At 49.2% G+C, this 21156-nt stretch overlaps 1 long non-coding RNA gene across 2 annotated transcripts; it reads right to left on the reverse strand.

The window, feature by feature from the left end:
- Positions 1–2463: 2463 nt before the first annotated feature.
- Positions 2464–5642, reverse strand: LOC103238424 (uncharacterized). 2 transcript variants are annotated; one of them, XR_499186.3, is made up of 3 exons: positions 5215–5642; positions 3721–3975; positions 2464–2977 (listed from the first exon to the last, which is right to left on the reverse strand). It is a non-coding gene; the product is annotated as an uncharacterized lncRNA (long non-coding RNA). The 2 variants fall into 2 exon arrangements; XR_012094504.1 differs by lacking the exon at positions 5215–5642 and having other exon boundaries at positions 3721–5202.
- Between the last annotated feature and the right edge of the window lie 15514 nt (positions 5643–21156).

Below are 21156 nucleotides of genomic sequence, written 5' to 3' on the forward strand. Positions count from 1 at the left end.
ACGGGAAGAGGAACCAAATTTGGGAGGGTCCTCCTTGCTTTAAGCTTTGATGGGACAGGGGGAGGCCAACCCTTCTCTGCAGACCGGGATCCTCACTAGACAGAGGAGCTCCAAACCTGCCTATCTCATCCCATGCACCGACGGTGCCTGGCCTGGCTCCAAACTCCCAAAAGGAACCATTTTATAGGGGACCAAAAAGGGGACACTGATGATAATAATAATAATAAAAATGAAACAATCTGATTAGGGGCATTACTTGATCAGAAAATTCAATTTAACTATAGAAAATTCTTTCTATAGTTAAATTGTTAAAATTTTTTAACTATTAAATTAAAAATTTAAGCCTGATCTGTTTGGCAGCCCTGGAGCAGGGCTGAGGCATAGAGAGAGAGCTTTCCTTCAGCCAGATTGTCGGTCTCGCACTGATTTATTTTTGTTTTATTTGTGGATTTCTCAGTGGAGCCAGTGGTGGTTCCTCTTTGCACCCCTCGCGTTGACAGGCAATTCCTTCCTAGCCCAGGTCTCAGTTCTGGTTTAGTTTTCATAATTTGGGGGTCCAGGGAGCCAGGAGACTGGAGATAGAAAGCAGAAGTGCACTGTGGAGGTGGGTCTGCCTTGGCTTACCCCCAAATTTCCGGACTTCAGGTGCCTTGCTCCAGTCCCTGCCCCATCCTAGGCGCAGGATGCTCTTCCACCCTACTAACCACTGACCTGGTCAAAGCCCAAGCTGCTGCAAGCCGCCATGTTATCTCCCAGCCTGGCTAGGGTGCCTGCTAGCCAGCAGTGGCTATGGTGGTGAGCAGAGTGAGGGTGAGTTTTTGTATTGATTGCCGTTCCGTTTAACTCAACAAGTATGTTTGGGCAACCATTCTGTGCCAGGCAGCAGACAGAGTCCCTGCACTGCAGGAATTCCTAGTCCTGTGGGCAGGGGTGTGTGGAGAGTGGCACATGGTGGTTAGCCTGGTCCAAGGGTCTACACTCCCTTCCTAGCATCCTAGAGATCCTGGAGGCCAGGTTGGCCACTAAGACTGCGTTCAGGACAACTCCTTCACATATTCAATGAAGTTATCCGTAACTCCCTGGTTTAAAAAAAAAAAAAACTGGCAGTGGTGGGAGGTATTTCCCCACTGGGTTGGTTAGTAGCAGGGGAAGAATTGTGGAGCCCTGGCTCAGTGGCGCCTGGAGGAGGCTGACGTAAGAGTGGTGTAGCTGTGAGTGGGAGAAGTGAAATCTAGTGGCGTAAGTCCATGTTCCCTGCTCCTTAAGTCAAATTCTCCCTGAAAAGACCCAGGGCAGCACTGTTAGGGAGCTGAAGGAGTCCCTCTGTGCCCAGAGGGAATTAGGCCACTCAGGCTTCAGAGAAGGAGGGCGGGTGGTGAGGACAATCTCCCCAAGCCCCCATCAGAGCAGGTCCAATTCTTGCAAATTCACTCCTCAGTCCACCAGGTTCTGGTCCCATCCTACATCCCCGCCAGGGCACAGGAGGCCCAGATAAAAACAAGCTTTATTTTGGCCAAATTAACTCACTTTCCTGGATTACCTCACTTATCAGAAAGTGAAAGTACACCCCACGCTCCCCGCCCTGTCCCTGCCTAAACCTCTTTATCTCTGAAGCCTACTCTTTGAGGTCTAAAAATTAGGGTTCAACAGAAACGCGCTAGGACTGCAGGAGGGACACGACAGTCCCTATCTTTCAGTGCACTAAAAGCCAAACTGAAGGCTGCTTCCTCGGTGGAGTGTCTCAGGGTGAGATGGCAGGACTGTTCGCTGCTTCCCGTTTTACAAGCTCCTTGTCCACCTTCTGCGCCAGCCCCTCACAAAACCGGTTCTCACCTTCTGGTGGGTACTGGTGTTTACCCCTTTCCTCCCGCTATCTGTTCAAACGGAGCCCACCCACCCTCCATTCACCTCCCTCCTTGAGGCTCCCTGAGCTCTATTTACCCTTTTGTAACTCCATCCCTCCATAAGTACACAACTCTGCTAGCTGGTTTCCTAGAGGGCAGATACAGCGTTTCCAGTTGACCCTCTGCAGATATCTGTGAACAAGTCTTTCCCAGCTCCTACATATAAATATGTCTGTTCTCAGATAGACGGGCCTAAGTCCTAACGTACACACATCACAAGATAATTACACCTTATATACATACAGATCTCTCTATAGAGTTATATTTGAGAGTGTCTATAACTCTAGAGAGAGATTGCAGCATGCACATATAGGACTATAATTATTTATGTCTATTTTTATAACTATGTAGTTATAAACAGATATGCCTATATATAGCGATAATAATATAGAAATGTCTCCATAGCCATATATGGCTCTAAGTGAATGCTCTAACTACTCTATTTCACAATCAATAAGTATATATCTCCTGATACATAATTCTAACAATATATATTTTTATCTATATAGCTGTTCAGAGATATAAATCTGTCAGGATATCAAATGTACATAAAGCTGGATGGCTGTAAGAGAGTCGTATATTTCCCCATATATAAATCTGCTCTTATAACTACTGTATATGCACAAATACAATGGAAATAATTATATTTCCCTCAAACATAAATCTGTAAATACAACCACAGCACATTTAGGTACGGTTAGACATAGAGCAATATTTCCTAGACATCAGTCTGTCAATAGAGCCACCAGTGCCTCCAAACAGAGAGTTATGGAGGGAGTTATAAATAAACTCTCCAGATGTGAACGGATCAGTAGAACTAGATGTAAACATGACTCCAAGCCGTTCTTTCTTCTTCTTCTTCTTTGTAAGATATTCCTGAAGCAAGCCCAGTCATATAACAGGGTGCAGAGGTATCTGGGTACTGGTATTTTTCCCCCCAAGGAGAGTCGGAGGTCGCTGGACTTTGGGAAACAGAACAGGAGCGGGTGGGGGACAGTGCCCGCTCCCAACGCAGCCCAGAAGCCCCTTCCGTCAGTCTCCTGGTGGCTGAGAGCTCGGGCAAGTGGAGAGGCCTAAGGGAGAAAATGAAAAAGCAGAGTCTGGCTTGAGTCGTTTGGCCCTTCTCCGGCCTAAAACACTCTCAACAGGGAAGCCCCGAGCTGGCGTCGGAGCGGAGAGAGCCCACCAGGCGCAGAGGCTGGGGGAAAGGGGCTGCAGGTCGGACTGCGGAGGCCGAGCGGAGTCGCCAGCCCGTGCCTGACCGCCCGGCGCCCCATCGCCCGGGGCCGGTGCCTTGCCGGCGGCCTGGAACACAAAACCTGGGCCCTAGCCCTGCGCTCAGCGCTTCCGCCCGTCTTATTTTATTGCTGTTTTGTCCGATTAGATATCGCAGCGTCCTCCACCCGTTGTTGTTCTCAAATGCGAAGCCACCCAGGGCTTTCAGCACCAGGGCTGGCTTTAAATAAGTGACTCAGTGGATAGTGTATTTCTCTTTTCAGACCAAATGGGTCACCGGCTACTGAAAAAGAATCCAGATCTCTGAAAGGGTTTGTGACAAATCTTTTAGAAGTTCTCACGCTCACTTGTTACGATGATTTTCTTTTCTTTTTTCTCTTTTAAAAAAGTTGGCTAATTTGTGTTTCTATATTCCTCTTTAATTTTATTTTTATTGGGGGTGCAATTGTTTTGAAAGGAGGGATTTCGTTAGACCCGAAACTGTGGGGCGGCTCCCTCTCTAGCAAACTTACTATCTCTACGCCTGTGACTGCCATCTCCCCCAAGTAAACAAACTAATTAAATGACCGGAAAACTGTACCTGGAGAGAATGAGGTGGATGTTGCAGGATCCGGGACCGAAGTCTTTGCTTCCTTCATGAAAAATCGGCTAGTCTCCAAGCTCGCGAAGGAAAATTCAAGGCGCCTCAACTCCTCCTTTTACATTTTTAAATAAAGAGCCTAGAAAGGGACCTGGGCCTGCCGGAGCCCTAGCCTGGCTCTCCCCACTCTCCGGCGGCCATAAGTGTTTTTCTGCTTCCGTCCGGGGCCCCGTCCTCCCGGGCATCTCTGGGCTCCTGCCGGATCAAGGCTGTGGTCATCGCCTCATTCATCTCTGCCCCTTGGCCTGACCCTGCACATTTGGCCTCCTCCTTAAAACAGGGGCTCCTAGAGAGTCCCAAAAGCCATTAACCATCCCCATATGTGGGATCCCTTCCCTGATCGCACAAAGCAGAAGCCTGAGGAAAAAAGCAATAAAGAGTGGTCTCCTGGCTGTCCTTCCCCTCTTCTGTCCCTTGTCTGGGAAAGGGGTTCCCAACGCCAGCCCCCCAAGAGCATATTGAGAAGCTTTCTTCCTCCCTTCCTTTCCTATCTCCACCTCAGATGCTGTGATCCTGACTCCTTCCTGTCTCCACCTCAAAATATTTCCTCTTGCATTTTATTGTTATCCTGTTATGGAGGGACTGTTAACTACTGTTTTATTATTATTATTCATTATTTATTGTTATTATGATTGTTGTTAGAGATTTGTTCACCACGTTCAGGGGACAGCAGCCTGGCCCAGGGGGAAGCCTGCCTCTCTCTCTCTCTCTCTATCTCTCTCTCTCTCTCTCTCACACACACACACACACACACACACACACAAACGCAGTACACACACTCACACATATATGCTCACAAATGCCTGCTGTGTTCAGGCCCCTGCACAGCAATCCAAAGAGGCAGGCATCCTACCCCAGCACGCAAACAACACACTGCCCACGCACGCCAGTATTCAGACAGAACACCACCCCCAGACCAACGCCAAAACCCACACGCACCGAGCTTGCAAGGAAAGGAAAATACGTAAAGAATCCCTTCTCTCCCACAACCTGGAGGGGCGAGTCAGGCCTCTGTCTCTTCCCCCCAGTCGCTTTCGCTTTCTCTTTTTTTTTTCTCCTTGTTTACAGCTTCAGAGAGCTCAAGGCCCATAAATCTTGAGGGGCCTACAGAGCGCAGAGCACATTTGTATGCATCGTTAGGACTCGCTAATACCTAAGCCCATTAAGGAGCGTGTTTGCGCGTGGTTTCCGGTGTGTATTAACTTATAGTTAAATTCTGGAGGAAAGGGCATTGTGAATTAACATATACCAAATCCATCATGGGCTTTTGTCATATCAGATTAGTCAGTCATGGGTTTGGGGGAGCAACTTGCCTGGATCGGGGTGTACCCACCCTCCAAACTTTGTGGAGCAAGCCCGGGGGTCTTGGGAAACATGAAGGCATTCCTATCCAGCCCCAGTCATTCGGGTCCCCCAGGCCTAGCGGCTGCACACCTGCGAGATGGCGGAGGGACTGCAGACCCGGGTGCGGGAGGCCAGCGCCGGCGAAGGGAGGCAGGCGAGGGAGGCCCCTCCAGCGTCCTGCTGGGGTTGAGTTGGGGCGGCTCGGCCCGTGGCCGCTGGGTCGTCAGGTTTCCGCTTTCCGAAAGAAATGAGAGGAGAGGCAAGTGGAGTCGCTGAACTTTAATTAAACCGCAGAGAAGACAGTGAGGGGAGGGGAAAAAAAAACCACGATCGGAGAAGGAGGAGGAGGCGGCCGAGAGATCGAGGAAAGGAAGTCCCGGCGGCTCGGGGGAACTTGGAGATCTCTCCAAGGGACTGAAAGCTGGAAGTTGTATGAAGGTGTTCCTTTCCCCCACCCCAGCTACTCCGCCCCAGTCGAAAAGGCTAATTCTAGACCTCTTATTTAAAAAAAAGAAAGAAAGAAAAGGTAAAGAAAAAGAAAATCTAATTATGTGGAATGTTTCAGCCAGGTGTTCCTGGTTTCAATGACTCAGACCCTATTGGAGCCCCGAGGATCTGTATAATTGGGCCTGCATAGACAGAGATGAAGGATGCCAGTTCTAAAAGGAGGAAGGGGAGAGGAAAGTCCATCTCTTGGGGTCTTGTAGAAAATGCCAAAGACCAAACAAGCTAAATTATTGTGTCCGTGTAGATCTATTTGCCTATTTACATACAGCAGGCTGTGGGGGTTGGGGGTGAAGGGAGGCCGGGAATAAACGACCAGGATGGAGCGGGCTGGCAGGAAAGAAAATGCGCCCCCCGCCCTTTGCGGGAAAAGCCAAGGGGCCTCCTCAGCTCGCAGCTCAGGCGGCCGCGCGGCGGGCAGGTCCGGGACCGGGGGCCGGGGCCGGGCTGGGGGAGGGGAGGCGGGGGGCGGGAGGGGAGGCGGAGGCGGGCCCTCCCCGGGCGCTGTGAACTTTAGCTGGGCCGCCGCCTGTCAGCCCCAGAAAGCGTTAAAGGTGCAGCAGCCCGCGCCAGCCTCCGCAGCCGCCTTTGTACGCGTGATTTATGACTTCAATCTTGGTTCACCGAGAGTTCACACGGCTTTCGCTGCTGTTGAAGGTTAAAAGATGGTCTTCGCTTGACAAGTGGGACTATTGAAAATTCCTTCTTCTTCTTCTTTTTTTTTTTTTTTTTTTTGAAGCGAAGAGCAGACGCTCAGGACAGAAAAAAAATTGGGGGGGGGGGGGGGACAGGGGTTGCAGGTGGGCCAAAATGGTAGGTCAGGAAGGTTTGTCTTCCTATATTTAGGATTTTTTGTTGCTAGGATTTGAGTGCGTGTTGGGGAGAGGGAGAGACTAGGAGGGAGCTAGGGAAGAGATGTAAAGATCTCTCATATTTAGAGGCCAAAGGAGTGGAAAAAAAAAACAAAACTCGTCCTTTCACAGTTAATTATCTGGGTAACTTGGGTCACACCCCGTAACTGATCCTCCTCTAGAAACCAGAAATGGGCCAGGAAAGGGAGAGAGTTTGGGTAAAAGGTGAGGTTTGTGTGCTTCTCACTGGGTATACTTGGTTGATCATCCACCCTACCTGGGTAACCACTTTTTTTTTTTTTTTTTTTTTTTGGAAATGGGGTCCAGTTCTGTTGCCCAGGCCGGAGTGTCGTGGCACTATCATGGTTCACTGAAGCCTCAAACTCCTGGGCTCAAGTAGTCCTCCCACCTTAACCTCCTAAGTATGTGAGACTGCAGGCATGTGCCACACCGCCAGGCTGGGTAACTGCTTTTCAATGTGCTCCTGCACCCACAGATTTGGACAAGGGTATTTTTAGGCCCCAGTCTTTCAACTCTCTTCATTCTGTAGGTTTAGCCTGCCATTTACATTTGATGCACACGAAGAGGCTAATGGGAAGGAAATCTGTAGAACTGGAAGTCCTTTCTAATCCCAAATCCCCTTGGTCCAAGAGCCAGTCTCTCTTCTTTCTAGCATTTTGAAAAAGGTCGTGCCACAGCAGAGATGGTGGTCAAAGATCTCCTAAAGACCAGGATATAAGGCCCCTTTGTGGTCTAAGGCTCTGAGTACTTGGAGAAACAAAACTCACTCCTTCTTTGTAGATTCAGAGAGAGAGAGAGAGAGAGAGAGAGAGAGAGAGAGAGAGAGAGAGAGAGAGAGGAGATACCTTGAAGCTGAGGGTCTGCTTGGCTTTTTGAGGTTTTTTTTTTTTTTTTTAAGATACGTGTTTTAAAATTTTTCTGGAGTGGGAATTTGGGATTGTGTGCACTGGGAAGGGGAACAGCAGAGAGCTGGGTCTGGAGTTGGGTGTGCCTCCCTAGCCCTAAATAGGCCCCATCTCCATTATCGATGCTAGGTAAATATTTTCCTAAGAGATAGAGCCAGCCCCTCAAATCCAGATCTGGGAACCAAAGGCATCCATGCTAGAAGGGGCACTCCGTGCTTCTCTTTCCACATAGAGTTAGGGAGGTGTTTTCCCACAATGTGAGGACTTAGATAAGAGAAGGAGAAGAGCCAGAAAGATGTCCACATCTTGCCGGGACACCTAGCACCAGGCCCTCCTACAGGGGACCTCGTATGTAAATAGCAGAATGGGGAGCAAAGAACAGAGAGACCCCAGAAATCCAGAGTCCAGGCTCTGAGGTCACTTTGGCAGGAATGGTCCTCTGGCCTTAGGAAGAACAGAGGGGCAATATGGCACAGTTTAGAAGCTCAGGGAGTGGTAACTGTTAGGAGGAATTAGCCAAGGAAGCTAATGAATCTCTTCCAGGTTCTGGTTGGGAAGCAGAGGAACGAACTTAACAGCCTCTGGAAGTAATGTCTGTACTGAAGTCACCTTCCCACCCTTTCTGTGTTCCTCCCTGGGAAATAATTCCAGTGGGCTTGTGCTTATCTGCAAGTCTGGAGTAATTATGAATTATTAATTCATCATTAAGACTTGATTGTGACCGTTGCTTTCCAGTGGACCCATTTATCTCATTCTTTGTGAGGCAGAGGGCAGCCTCTGTTAGCCTGTGGCTTCTGTAACAGGCAAACTGAGGCCAGCCCCTCTTGAAGGCAGTCCTTGAACTCTGCCCTATGTGGGATGGTTGCCTCATTACCAGTCAAGTCATGTTGCACCTCAGAGTATTTGTGCAATACAGCCACCTCCCACTAATTTCAGATTTCAAAGTGCTTTGTAGGTTCCTGGAGAGATAGAGTAGGGGATTAGGAGTGAGACTCCAGTAGGGGAAGAAACTTGGCCAAGCTGTGTGTGGAGACAGGAATTAAGGCCAGGTGGGAGGACTCCCAGGCACAGTAGCTAAGCAATCTGGGATCAGGAATGGGCATTTTACCTTCCTTACCCTAAGGAGATGCTAGCCTCCCTCAACTCTCTGGGGACCCCGGAACACTCATCTGGCCTGTTTTTCTGACCTCTCTTTCCCCCACCAGCCTCTCAATTGAGAGGCACAGGTTTCAAGACACATCATCCCCTCGGATGGTTAGGGGTGGGAAAGTGGGATCTGCCAGTTGTTTCACATCTGTGAGAGGCCTGGAGAGGAAGAAAATTGCTCCTTTCCCATGAGGTAATTCCCATCTAAATCCCTGCTAGAAGCTCACCTCCCCCAGCACTGAAACAATTCTCTTCATCCTTTTTTTCCCTCTTCTTCCCTCTGAAACTACAGGCAGGGAGATTGAGGGCAGGAAAGGCAGCTCCCAACAGCTGTACCTAGAGAAAGAGACAGAAGTAGGAAATGAGGGGAGAGTGGCTTAAACCTGTTACTTCACAACTTTTATCTCCATTCTTCAAACCCAGGTCAACACCTTGAAACCAGGGCCATGGGAAGCCCTCTCTCCTTGTTCCCCTAACTCTCTCTCACAGAAAAGGAGCCCTGCGTCCCTCCCTGAGGCCAGGGCTGCTTTAAAAACTGCTCTAAGAACACTGCCACTTTCTACAGGACACCTGAAGCCCCAACCCCCATGTATCTCTCAGTGCCTGTCTGGTCCAGAGGGAGCCAGTGACTCTGCCAGCACATCACCATTTTGTTCTCCACCAGGGGGTGGTCCATGGAGTCATCTCAGCTTTCAGCCCAGACCTCGCTCACTCTTTCCCCAAGCCACGCCAACATTCCTTGGTCTGTCCCAAGCCAGGAGGCAGGTAAGAAGTCCATCCAGAGGGTCCCCTGGAACTGGCTAATATAGTTTACTCTACTGTTTGATGGTAAATAAAGAGAACTTGGGAAAAAAGGGAAGGAGCAACTGCGCCTGGTGTCCTCCTCAGCCACCCCTCCCCTGGACATTGGCTTTCTCCATGAAACAGTGCACTGTTGTTCTTGGACAACCATTCCCCGCCATCTTTGTTGAAGGGTTTGAGTTTCACCCTCCGTTCACCCCCATTAATCACCCCAGCAGCTAAACATCACCCAGCCCCCTCTGGCCCTTTCTCTTCTTCTTGCCCTTAGTATTCATGTGGGAGCATTCCTCACCGCTGCACGCTCACAAAGGCCCCTCCTCTGACACGAGGTCCCTCCCACTCCCCAACCACCCAGTCCATGATGGGTACTACTCACTGTTCTGGATGTTCCAACTGCTGGCGCCCACTCCCCAGCTGTCTCCATAGCCACTGCCCCCTTCCCATGCACGTGTCAGCTTACCACACCCTCTTTCAGGTACCTCCTTTTAGCCCCGCAGACTCTCTTCAGTCTTTCCGAGCCACCATTCTGCCCTCCATGGCCTATGCATGGGTAACCCCTGCCTGCTTCCCTATACCTCTCCTCTGTTCTCTCTTCTTTCCCTCCCCAAGACGTTCAGTAGGCACTTCAGATGGTGGACCTGAAGCCCTTCCCTTCCGGCCTTGAGAAACTGAGAGGTGGTGTACCACAGTGGTTAAAAGCATGGGTTTGTGATTCAAGTCCCTGATCTGACACTTGCTAGTTGTACAAACTTGGGCAAATTACTTAACCTCTCTGAGCCATCCATAAAATAGACATACCCACTGACCTTATAGAGTTGTTCTGTAGATCAGATTAAATTTTATTTGCATAGATCCAAGCATTCAGCAGGGGCTTGATAAATGGTAGTTATTGTGTTACAAGCTTCTTGTGAAGAAAGAAATGTTCTTCAGATTCCAATATAAGTGAAGGAATTGCCTCCTCCAGCACCAGAGAGGGAGGGATAAAAATTACACGGTCTTGCAGATAAGCAGGGCCCATTTACCCGGCAGTGATACTCTTCTATTAGCTCTAGAGGGTACCAACTTTCACTGCACATTGGAACCCCCAGCGAGTTTTTTTGATTGTTTGATTTTGTTTTTGAGATGGCGTCTTGCTCTGTTGCCTAGGCTGGAGTACGGTGGCACATCTCGACTCACTGCAACCTCTGCCTCCTGGGTTCAAGCAATTATCCCTGCCTCAGCCTCCCAAGTAGCTGGGATTACAGGTGCCTGCCGCCATGCCTGGCTCATTTTTGTATTTTTAATAGAGACAGGGTTTCACCATGTTGGCCAGGCTGGTTTTGAACTCCTGACCTCAGGTGATCCGCCCGCCTCGGCCTCCCAACGTGCTGGGATTACAGGTGTGAGCCACCATGCCCAGCCGCAAGTTTTTAAAAATGCTGATGCCTGGGTCCCACCTCCAGAGATTCCAATTTGGTTGACCTGTAGTAGGGCCTAGGCATCTGGATTTTTAAAACTCCGCAGGTTGCTAATGTGTAGCCAGAGGTTGAGATGCAGACCCTAGGAAATGATACAAGAGGTAAGGGGAGGGCTGCCAGAGCTTCTGCCAGAGCAAGGGGGGGGAGGGATATTCAGCTGAGAGCTGCTTCTCAAACTGGGACATCCCCTCACCAGTGGCACTGCTTCAGTCAGGGAGGTTTTCACTTAGAATTAGCTTCTTTTGAGATCCCAGAATTTCAGAGACTCTTACCCTTTTCATTTCCTATAGCTATTAGAATTTAGAAAGGGGCCACCCCAAGAGGAGACAGAGGAATCGACAAATTGACCTCTAAGAGGCTCATCTGTTATCAGAAAAGCATATGGTCCCCAGACTACCAGTGATAGAAGCAGAGGCAGATACCTCCAGTAGTGGGAAAATTTGTAGTTACATAGTAAATAGAGTTTCTACCTGGTTGCTACAATAATAGGCCAAGCAATTAGGATACAAGTTTCCAGGATCTTTTCCTATATTTCCAAAAAGATAAATCACCCCTAGGAACAGAATCTGCATATTGTAATTAACTGATAAATATTTCATGCCTGGTTCAAACTTTCTCCTCTTCTATTTAATGGCCACAAACTTGAGCACAGAGGAAACAGGAGTGAGGAGAGTGGGGGTTGGCTGTAGGGGGGAGGTTCTTCTACCTTGGCTTCAGGGAGGGAGAAACTGTCTTGGTTAATTATTTACTGTCTTCCTGTTCTTTTAAGAAAACATTGCTCACCTGGAGAAAATCAGGTCCCAGGTGGTAAAGGGTGTGACTTGGGCTTGTTGGCCTCAGCCCTGACCTCCCCCAGGAGAGGCCAGTTTTTGGTGACCCTGGGGCTGCTGGGAGCCACAGGCTTTGGAGTCAGGGGCCCAGTGTTTGAACACAAGCTCTGTTCTGTCACTTATTAACTGGATGGCTTTAGGTAATTTACCTAATTTATGTGAAACTCAGTTTCTTCATCTGTAAAACAGACATATTTTTTACCTTGTAGGGTGGCCTATGCTCAGTTGGTTCTCAGTGCATGGTAACTATTATTATCGACAGTAACAATGAATAATTAATAGCCCATTGGATTGTACCCCTTCCCTTCCTCAACCCTGTCCCAGTGTGTAGGGCACCTAAACTGCTGAATGCTTACTGTGAGTATGGTGAATGCCTTAGCTCAATTAATCAACATAATTCTTTGAAGGGAATATCTTATTATCCCTACTTATCTGTGTTTTGTAAATGAGAGAACAGGGTGTGTAGAAGTTAAATACCTTGCCAGGAGTCGCACAACTAAGTGGTTAAGGGCACAGGCTCTGCAGTCTTGACTGTGTAGTTTCAAATTTGGGCTCTGCCATTTAATAATAGACTCTCCTTGACTTACGATGAGGCTGTGTCCCGATAAAGCTGTAGTAAGTTGAAAATATTGTAAGGTGGATATGCATTTCATACACCTAACCCACCAAATATCATAGCTCAGCCTTGCCTACCTTAAAGTGCTCAGAACACTTTCATCAGCCTACAGTTGGGCAAGATCATCTAGCACAAAGCCTATTTTATAATAAAGTGTTGAATATCTTATGTATTCAACATGAGATATTTATTCATCTCATGTATTCAACATGAGATTCAACATGTTATAATATACTATACTGAAAGTGAAAAACAGAATGGTTGTATGAGTATTAGAAGTACAGTATCTAATGAATGCATATCACTTCGGCACCATCATAAAGCTGAGACATTGTAAGTCAAACTGTCATAAGTCGAGGACTGTCTGTAATCACTGTAAGATGGAACATAAACGACTTAACCTTGCTAAGCCTCAGTTTCTTCATCTGTAAATTGGGGATATGAATGGTACCTACCTGAAAGGTAGTTGTGAGAATTAAGTGAGAAATGCATGCATAGCACCTGTCTCAGTCCTGGCATGTGGTAAGTGCCTAGTAAATGTGAGTTGTCAGTACCATCACCATACTCCCCAGCAACTCAGGGCCATGGTGTCTCCTGCTCTTTGGTGGTGTTTGGGAAGTGAGTGAGTCTGAGGGTCCTCCAAAGGTCACAGAGCTGCTCTTTTAACTCCCCCTGACAGACACACACACTTCAGTATCTAGGACTTGGGAAAAAGGACACTAAGCAGATTATGACTCCATTTCGGGAATTAAATCAAAACTCAAGACTAACTCAATTTGGCTTCTGACGAGAGGGAAAGGTTAGAAGGGAGTGAGGAGGCGGCTGGGTGTGCGTTCAGAATTGTAATTGGTTCTGGATCCCACCTCCCAGCCCCTCCACAGGTCCAGGCCCAAGGAGTATCCCGTGGGGGTGGAGAAGTGAAGGAGCCTTAGAACCCTGTGTTATCTGAATGCGGTGAGGTGGGGAGAACATGGGCAAGGAGTTTGGAAATTATCCAGAAACATTTCCCAAAGGGAGGTCTTCCCGCATACCACCTCAGCCTGGCCCTGGATTGCAGGGGAACCCCAGAACAGATGGGGTCTGGGGGCTTAGACAGGTAGGTGACCTCAGCAGAGGGGAGAAAAAGTCCTGCTGGAGACAATCGCCTCCCTGGAGAAGTACCTGGGCTGGTGTTCTCTTTAAAGATGTCTAAGCAGTACTGGTATGCTAAAAACATTATGTATATGTGTATAAATATATATTCTGTGTGTGCGTAGCCACTCAGCTCTTACTCGGCTTCGCACATGTAGCCCAGATTATTCTGAGCATTGTAAACTAAAAGTGAAATTCGATTTCTACTTAAGAGAGAGCGTCATTTTCCTCAGTAGTATCTCCCATGCCCCCAGCACTCCACCTGGCTTTAAAGGCCATTATACAGAAGGGAGAACTGAGCCTCCAGGAGATGGGTGGCTTGTTCAGAATCACAGAAGCAGCGTGGATCCAAGGAGGGTTCTGTTCCCAAACAGAAACCAGTGTCTTGGGAGAGAGAGAGAGCAGAGGAAGCCCCCACCTCTGCCCTAACCTGAGGCTTTGAGCCTCCCGCAAAGCCGAGTGAGTTGAGAGCGCCCGGCCCGGAAGGCAGATGCTGCGGAGGGAGGGACTCCCGGGCTCGCCAAACAGCGGGGCCTCGGGCGAGAGCGTCGCCAGCGCGTCCTCATTCTGCGATTACTGTCAGGGGACCATCCATCAGCGCAGCCCGGGACGCTGGGCCAGACTGCCCGCCGCCCGCCCGGGTCTCTCCAGATCGCATTAGCGTGGGGCGAGGGCGCAGTGCGGCACCGGCTGCTGAGGGGAGGCGTGGCGGGGAGGGGGGCGGCGGGGGGAATGAGGACATCGCGGTGGGGCCACTGTAGGGGCAGGGGAGAGGCTGCTTTAGGACCGTCCTCCTTTTCTTCCAATCTCCCGCATCTGGGATCTAAGGTGGATGAAAGGGGCACTAGAATGGGCGGCTTTTGGGGGCCAGGAAGTGCAGAACACAGAAGGCATCAGGGAAGGGCAGTGATGTGGGGAGTTACCAGAAGCAGAGGAAGAAATACCTGTAAAGGGGAAAGCCAGAGAAATTGGGGAGGGGCGAGATTGAAAACGGGGGTGCAGAGATTGGGGGTTAGTGGAAGAAAAGGACTTAAAGGGAAAGGAAAAGAGAAGCTGTAAAGGGAAAGAGAATTGGAAAGGAATTGATGAGAGAGCAGGGAAATAGGAAACCGCAGATCGTCAGGGGCCGACAAAACCTTAGAGACAATCCACTGCAGCCCCTCATTCTACAAATGAAGAAATGGAGGCCCAGAGAGGGGAATCCCTTATCCAAAGACCCACTCCAGCTGCTGGCTGGGCGGGCTCTTGACGCTAGGCTCATTCATTCAACCCATGTGTTTTGAGCATCGGCTGTGTCCTGGGCACTGGGCTGCTAAGATGACTCAGGATCAGCTCCTGCCCTCCAGAAGCTACAGTCTTTCCTCAGGGGGTTGGAGGGGCTGAGCGTCCAGGAAGCTCCCTCACCCCCAGCCGGAAGGAACTCCCTGAGCCCCACCTGTCCTGGCCACTGAACCCTCCTTGCCCTCTGCTGTTCCACTTATCTCCTCATGCAGGGTGGCAGTTCCCTGGAAGATCACCCCTCTCCACTTTCCCGGGGACTCCCCAGGCGTGGAGACAGGTAATTGACAGTTTGGCCAACTTGTTCTATCTCCCACAGCCAACAGGGTAGGCCTAGAAGCAAAGCCCTTATTCCTTGCTGGGTTTCTCCTCTAGGCATGGACAAATCCCACAGGTTGCACTGAGATCCAGTCGAGCTGTGGTAAGCAGGATTGAGGTTGGACATGAAGAAGTACTTCCAGGTCCCACAGTCTGGGAACATTTTCTTGCTGGGGCTTTAAAGTAGCTGTCCTTCTGGGAGCACAGCGTTGGCACCATCTTCCAGGGAAGGACTTGTCCTCCTCAGTCTCCAGTTGGCCTTGTGGGAGGCATTGTGCTGGGAATGTTCGGGTTCCAGATACCTGGTCTCTGTCCATGGGGTTTCTGCTCTAGACATGGGTGAACTGATATCTCCCTGGCATCCTCCCAGTCACTGCCAGCTCTGCAACATCGTGGAATCCCTGAGTCCTTCACAACTCCCAGATCATCTCATCCTTCCTCCTTGCTCTGGGAAGACCATGTCTGAGTAGTTTCAACTAACCTCTCACCTTAAACCCAGTCCCTGACAACCAGAAGTACCTCCTTAGTCTAGACTTGACCTTCCTTGCTGCCATGCTCATCAGCAATGACCAGGGCTGAAGCAGCACATTTTTTCTACAAACAACCTTCCCTCCCAGTGATACTCACCCAATCCTCAGTGGTCAGGCAGGGAGTGGGGACAGCCTCCTGCCAAGAGCTCTGGAAGGCAGCTCTGCCTCCTCTGTCTGAAGTAAGCTCCTGTATATCTCCGTGGATGCATGGGATTCAGGAAAGGAGAGAAATGAGCAGAGTGAGGACATGAATAAATTCCATTTCCTACCCCTTGTTCCAGCCCAACTCCCAGGAAAAGGCCCACAGAGGGCAAGAGAGGTGGACACTCCTAAACTTCCAGACTGAAGACCAACAGACAGATTTCAGCTTTATTCCTTCTTGTAGGCAAAGTGGTGCCTAAGGATCTAACCAAATGAAAAAGCCTGGGAAATAGGCTATTTCTGCACCCCCGACCCTTCATGCAGAGCAAGGTATCGGCTTCAGCCCAGGAGCAATGCTGGAAGTTGAGAGGTTTGGAGTAGACTGTGAAGCAGTTCCTCCAAGGGCATGCCAAATAAGGGGGTTGGAGCACCCAGCCCAGAACAGCATCCAAGGAAGGAGGCCTTGGCAGTAACTCTCTGTGTCTCTGTATTAACTTCACATACATTGTCTTGTGTGATCCTCAGTGCCAAGTTCAGCACCAGGCACAGAATACATGCTTGCTGTACAAATGGATAAGTGAAGAGCCATGGGAGGAAGGTCAGGATCCTCAATTATAGATGAAGAAACAGACTCACAGGAAGGTTAAATGACTTGCTCAAGGTCACATATCTCATCAGAGACAGGGCCAAGTTTCAGTGGAGAGCCACTTTAGTGGTAGAGGGTGTTAGGGAGGAGGGAGGCAGGAAGGGAGGGAATGAACCATCAGACACTACACCAGGGGGAGAGGAGAACTGTCATCTCTTTCCCTTTAAGAAAAGAGATTACTTCCTGGGAAAGATGGCATTTAAGACCATATGGTTTTAAAAATAACCCATTGGAGGTTGATTTGTAGCATATGCGAAGTTCTGCCAAAAACACGGAGAGGTCAATGAGTAGATGGGGCCACTGAGGATCAGAAAAGAAAGACAACACTGAGAGTCTGGACACCTAAGCCCCAGAATTTTGCTAGTCTTAGATGCTGGGTGACATCAGGCCAGCCACACCCCTCTCTGAGCCTCCAGAGAATGGAAATGCCAGATGAGGAAGAGGGTACACATGGGCAAGAAGAGGCAGGTCATTGCCTCCAGGCTAGCAATTGGAGGCATCAAGTTCCCGCTTCCCTAGACCTGTTCTTTGTTGTTATTATTGTTGTTGCTTTCATCTGACTTTAATTGTTTTATGTTTTTTAAATAGGAAATACATGTACATGGTTCAAAACTCAAAAGGCACCAAAAGTTATACAGTGACAAGTAAGTCTCCCCGGAACCTCAGAACTCCCAGTATACCCATGTCCTCACTCAATTTTAACTGCAGTAACCCCTGAATTGTATAACCTCCAAAGGTATTTTCTGCTTCTCCTGGCTTGTACCCTGAGGCCACCACAAAACCGAGTTGAGCACTAATATTCTGAGGAGAGGTGGTACACAAGTTTTGGCCCCTGCCCCTGGACTGGTGGGGCCTTGGAATACTAAGTACTCTCAGTTTCCACTCTGAGCAGATGCAGAAACTTGAGGTCAGGAAAGGGGACATATCTGCATGCTTAGAAGCTCAGAAGCCTTGCAGATGAGAGGATGGAGTTAGGAGCCAGGCAGAGGCAGGAACCCTCTCCGGGGCTCTGGTACCACACTCCCCCCTCCCGAGCCTCACAGTGCCCTCTGGGTTAGCCTGGCTCAGGTGTGCACCCAGTTAGGTCCTGCTCAAGTTTTCCAGAGAACAAGGCCTGCTGATTCCCCTCCACCACCTGTCACATCATTGAGAGGCCTTTCTTGATGTCTCACACTGGTTCCTTCGACTTTAGGTGCAGCCTATGGCTTCTGATTCTGCCCTCAGTGGAGATGGAACCTGCTCTTGGAGATGATAGCTTCTGGTGACGCAGGCTCTTCCTCCTACTTGCACACACAGTTGTCCTTCAGGCCCTCTAATTCCACATCAATCTTTTTTCCAGACTTAGAAGACACATGCCTGTTCTTTCAGCTACCCTCCCCCACCTGAATTCCCAGCCTGCCTCCATTCCCAACCACCTCATTCTTGCCCTGCACATCCCTTTGGTATTATTATCCCCAAGTATGCTTTGGTCATGAAGATGGTAAGATCCCAACCTAAAGCCAATATATTCTGGAGGTAAATCCAGCCTAGTGTCTTTGTTAACTGAATCTCTCCATTTTGGGTGATGCCCTAGCCTGACTCTTGAACTTGTGCCCAACACTCTGACTCTCAGATCCTCACACATGGCCTGCTGTGAGATAAGGCACAAGTTCACCCCAAGCCTGGGATGGCCTCCCCTCTGTTCTCTTCTCCAACCCCCCCCCTCCGGTGAACCTCATCCTTTGCATTTACTCACTAAGCAATTATTATTGAGCACTATTCCAAGTTCTTAGAATACATTGGTGATCAAAACAGAGAAAGACCCCCGCCTGTGTGGAGTTTACATTCTAGGAGAGAGAGATAATGAACAATATTCTTACTAAATGAGTAAATTATATCATATATTAGAAAGTGATAATTGTTACAGAAAAGGAATAGATCAAGTACAGAGGGATTAGCATGGAGGGGAAGTCTGAGGTTTTCAATATGGTAGTCAAGGAGATCTCGCTGAGAATATGGTATTTGAACAAAGACTTAGAGGTGAGAGAGGAAGTAAGCCCCATAGACATCTTAGCAAGAGTATCCCAAGTAGAGGGAATGGCTGGTGCTAAGGCCCTGAGGCGGGAACATACCCGGCAAGTCTGTGGGAGTGAGTAAGAGAGGGAGGAGATGGCATCAGAGAGGTAATGAGGGAACATACGATGTTTGGCCTCATAAGTTAATTTAAGGACTTTGCTTTTTACTCTGAGTGAAGTAGAGAGGAAAGATATGATTGGACTTCAGGGTTTTTGTTTTGTTGTTTTGTTTTGTTTTGTTTTGAGACAGAGTCTTACTCTGTCACCCAAGCTGGAATGCAGTGGCACAATTTCAACTCACTGCAACTTCTGCCACCCAGGTTCAAGTGATTCTTCTGCCTCAGCCTCCCAAGTAGCTAAGATTACAGGCACCTGCCACCGTGCCCAGCTAATTTTTGTAGTTTTAGTAGAGAGATTGGGTTTTGCCATCTTGGCCAGGCTGGTCTTGAACTCCTGACCTCGTGATTCACCCACCTTGGCCTCCCAAAGTGCTGGGATTCGTCGTGAGCCACCACACCTGGCCTGGACTTCAGTTTTTAAACAGTCCTTCTGTTTTTTATTTTGAGAATAGATTACAGGGGCCAAGGGAAGGCGCAGGGAGACTTGTTGAAAGGTCATTGCACTAATCCAAGTGAGAAACAAGTGGCTTGGACCAGGATGGCAGCAGTGCATGTGGTGAGAAAGGCCCAAATTCTGGATTTGGTGACACTTTCCCCTTCCTTGGCTTCCATACTTTTGCTCTCATTACTTCCTCTCTTCTTTTCTAGGTTGTATGTTTTCTCTTTTCTTGAAGGCTGAGAGCTCTCCGAGGGTGGGGCTCAATCTCTGTTCCTGGGATCCGAGGCAGGACCCCAGGCAAAGGGCAGACAGGCCCCGTGCTGCCTGGGAACAGGCTGACAAGCCACGCAGCTTCACAGCCCTCCCCAGTTACAGGGTCCCTGAGCCAAGGGGAAGAGGCTGCTGTTTCTAAAGAGGATGTGATGGACAGTTATTGAAGGTGCTCAGCTGGGGGCTCCACTCTAGTCTTAATCTGAGCCGCCCTCAAGGAAATCATAACCTGCTCTTAAAAACATGTTAAGACCAAAGCAGGTGCGTGTGTTTGAGCGGAGCTTCAGACAGCTACTTAACACTGGGGGCCTCTGGGCTTTTGATTCCTCCACTCCTAGCCTGCTGTCTCCCCCCAGCTGGCTGGTGCTCATCAGCCAAGACGTTTAAATCACATGCATTTCCTATAAACATTTCACTTGAAATGCCATCCTCTGCTCCAGAAATTCATCTATCACCAGCCTAGGGGTGTAGTTGAGGAGCCTTAGGGTGATCGCTCCCCATCTCTACCCCTGTCCCCAGTCACCCCTCCTCCCATGACCCTTTCTCAGGTTTCACGCTGTAAGAACTACTTCCCCTCGGTGTAACAGGGCACTTAGTGCCAGAATTATTTATAACATTGAGATGGCAACGGGGCAATGGGGAGCAGCCCAGCCCATGGACACTTTCTCTTTGAAAGCTCGATCAATGGACCTAGATCACTGTTTACTACTTGGTGTCTCGGCCTCTGCCGTGTTTCCTGCTGGCTTTGGGGGTTGGGGGAACAGGGATCTGGACCAGGTCAAGGCTGTCCTCAGAGTTTAAGATGCTTATAAACCAGGCCCCCAATAAAGTTACACCTTCACTGTACCTCTATTCCTTGGCCAGGCACTTCCCTGCCTCGGGTGAGCTCTCTTCTTGGAAATGAACCATTCTTGGGGATTTTCTCAAACAGGAGCCCTCTGCCTCCCCCAGGAAACCTGGCATTATGCCCCTACCACAGTGGCAGAGCTAGGACTTGAGCTGAGGAAGTCATCTGATATGGATCAGAATGGGGATGTGGAAGATTCTGGGAATTCTTCCGAGGAAGGGCTCGAATTGGCCCCACCCAGTCTGGAGTGGAGGTAGAGGGATGGATGAATTCACTTCCTAAGGACCAAAAACCTTTTTACCATCCTCTTCCTCCCCAGCCACAGCCAGTTACTTGTCGTCCTAATTTGAAGGCTCTGTTGTCCGGACTGGAGGATTTTTACCCATTTTCCAGCCCCTCTCCTGGTCTCATTTATTTGGGCGGTGTCACATTAAAGGCATGCCAGACTTCCTAGTCCTTCCCAAAGGCCTGACCCAACTCCTTCCCAGATGGTGAAGCACCTCTGCCTCCTTCCCTCTACACCTGTGGACCCACCACACTGGGGAACTCCTAGGTGAGTTCCAGAGAAAGCCCAGCTGAGAGACTATGAGCCAGTCGGAAGGGATCAGGGTAGAACCCAAGTTGGGGCAGGCAGGGGAGGCAGCCCCAGTCTTTAGGGGAGTCAAGTAATTTCCCTTTACAAGGCAAATGAAGAAAAAAAGTTCTAAGGGGAGCATATGACCATAAAATAAAGGGACATAATTGGGAGCGATATCTAATTTATCTATTGAATGCCTCCTACGTACTCTTTTATCACTTAGATGGACAGAATATAATTGGTGTGCTGAACGCCATCAATCTCAGGGCCTGGGCTTCCTGTGCTGGCTACACCTATTACTGTCAGATTATGACACTGTAATACCAAGATCAATGACATTTTAAATGTGCTCCAGTTATGGGCAATTGCTGACAATAAAAACAGTGACAAATTGATGAAACTTGGGCAGCGATGATCTGGTGTCAAAAATAAACCATAAATAATCTGATTTCCAAACTGAGAGAGGTGCCTGGGACACCAGCTTAGAGGGGAAAGGCCCAGCGAGAAGAGAACCTATCCTGCCCACATGATCTTGGCCACTCAGGAAGCCA

This window comes from Chlorocebus sabaeus, chromosome 11, assembly GCF_047675955.1.
Source record: "Chlorocebus sabaeus isolate Y175 chromosome 11, mChlSab1.0.hap1, whole genome shotgun sequence".
Lineage (NCBI taxonomy): Eukaryota > Metazoa > Chordata > Mammalia > Primates > Cercopithecidae > Chlorocebus > Chlorocebus sabaeus.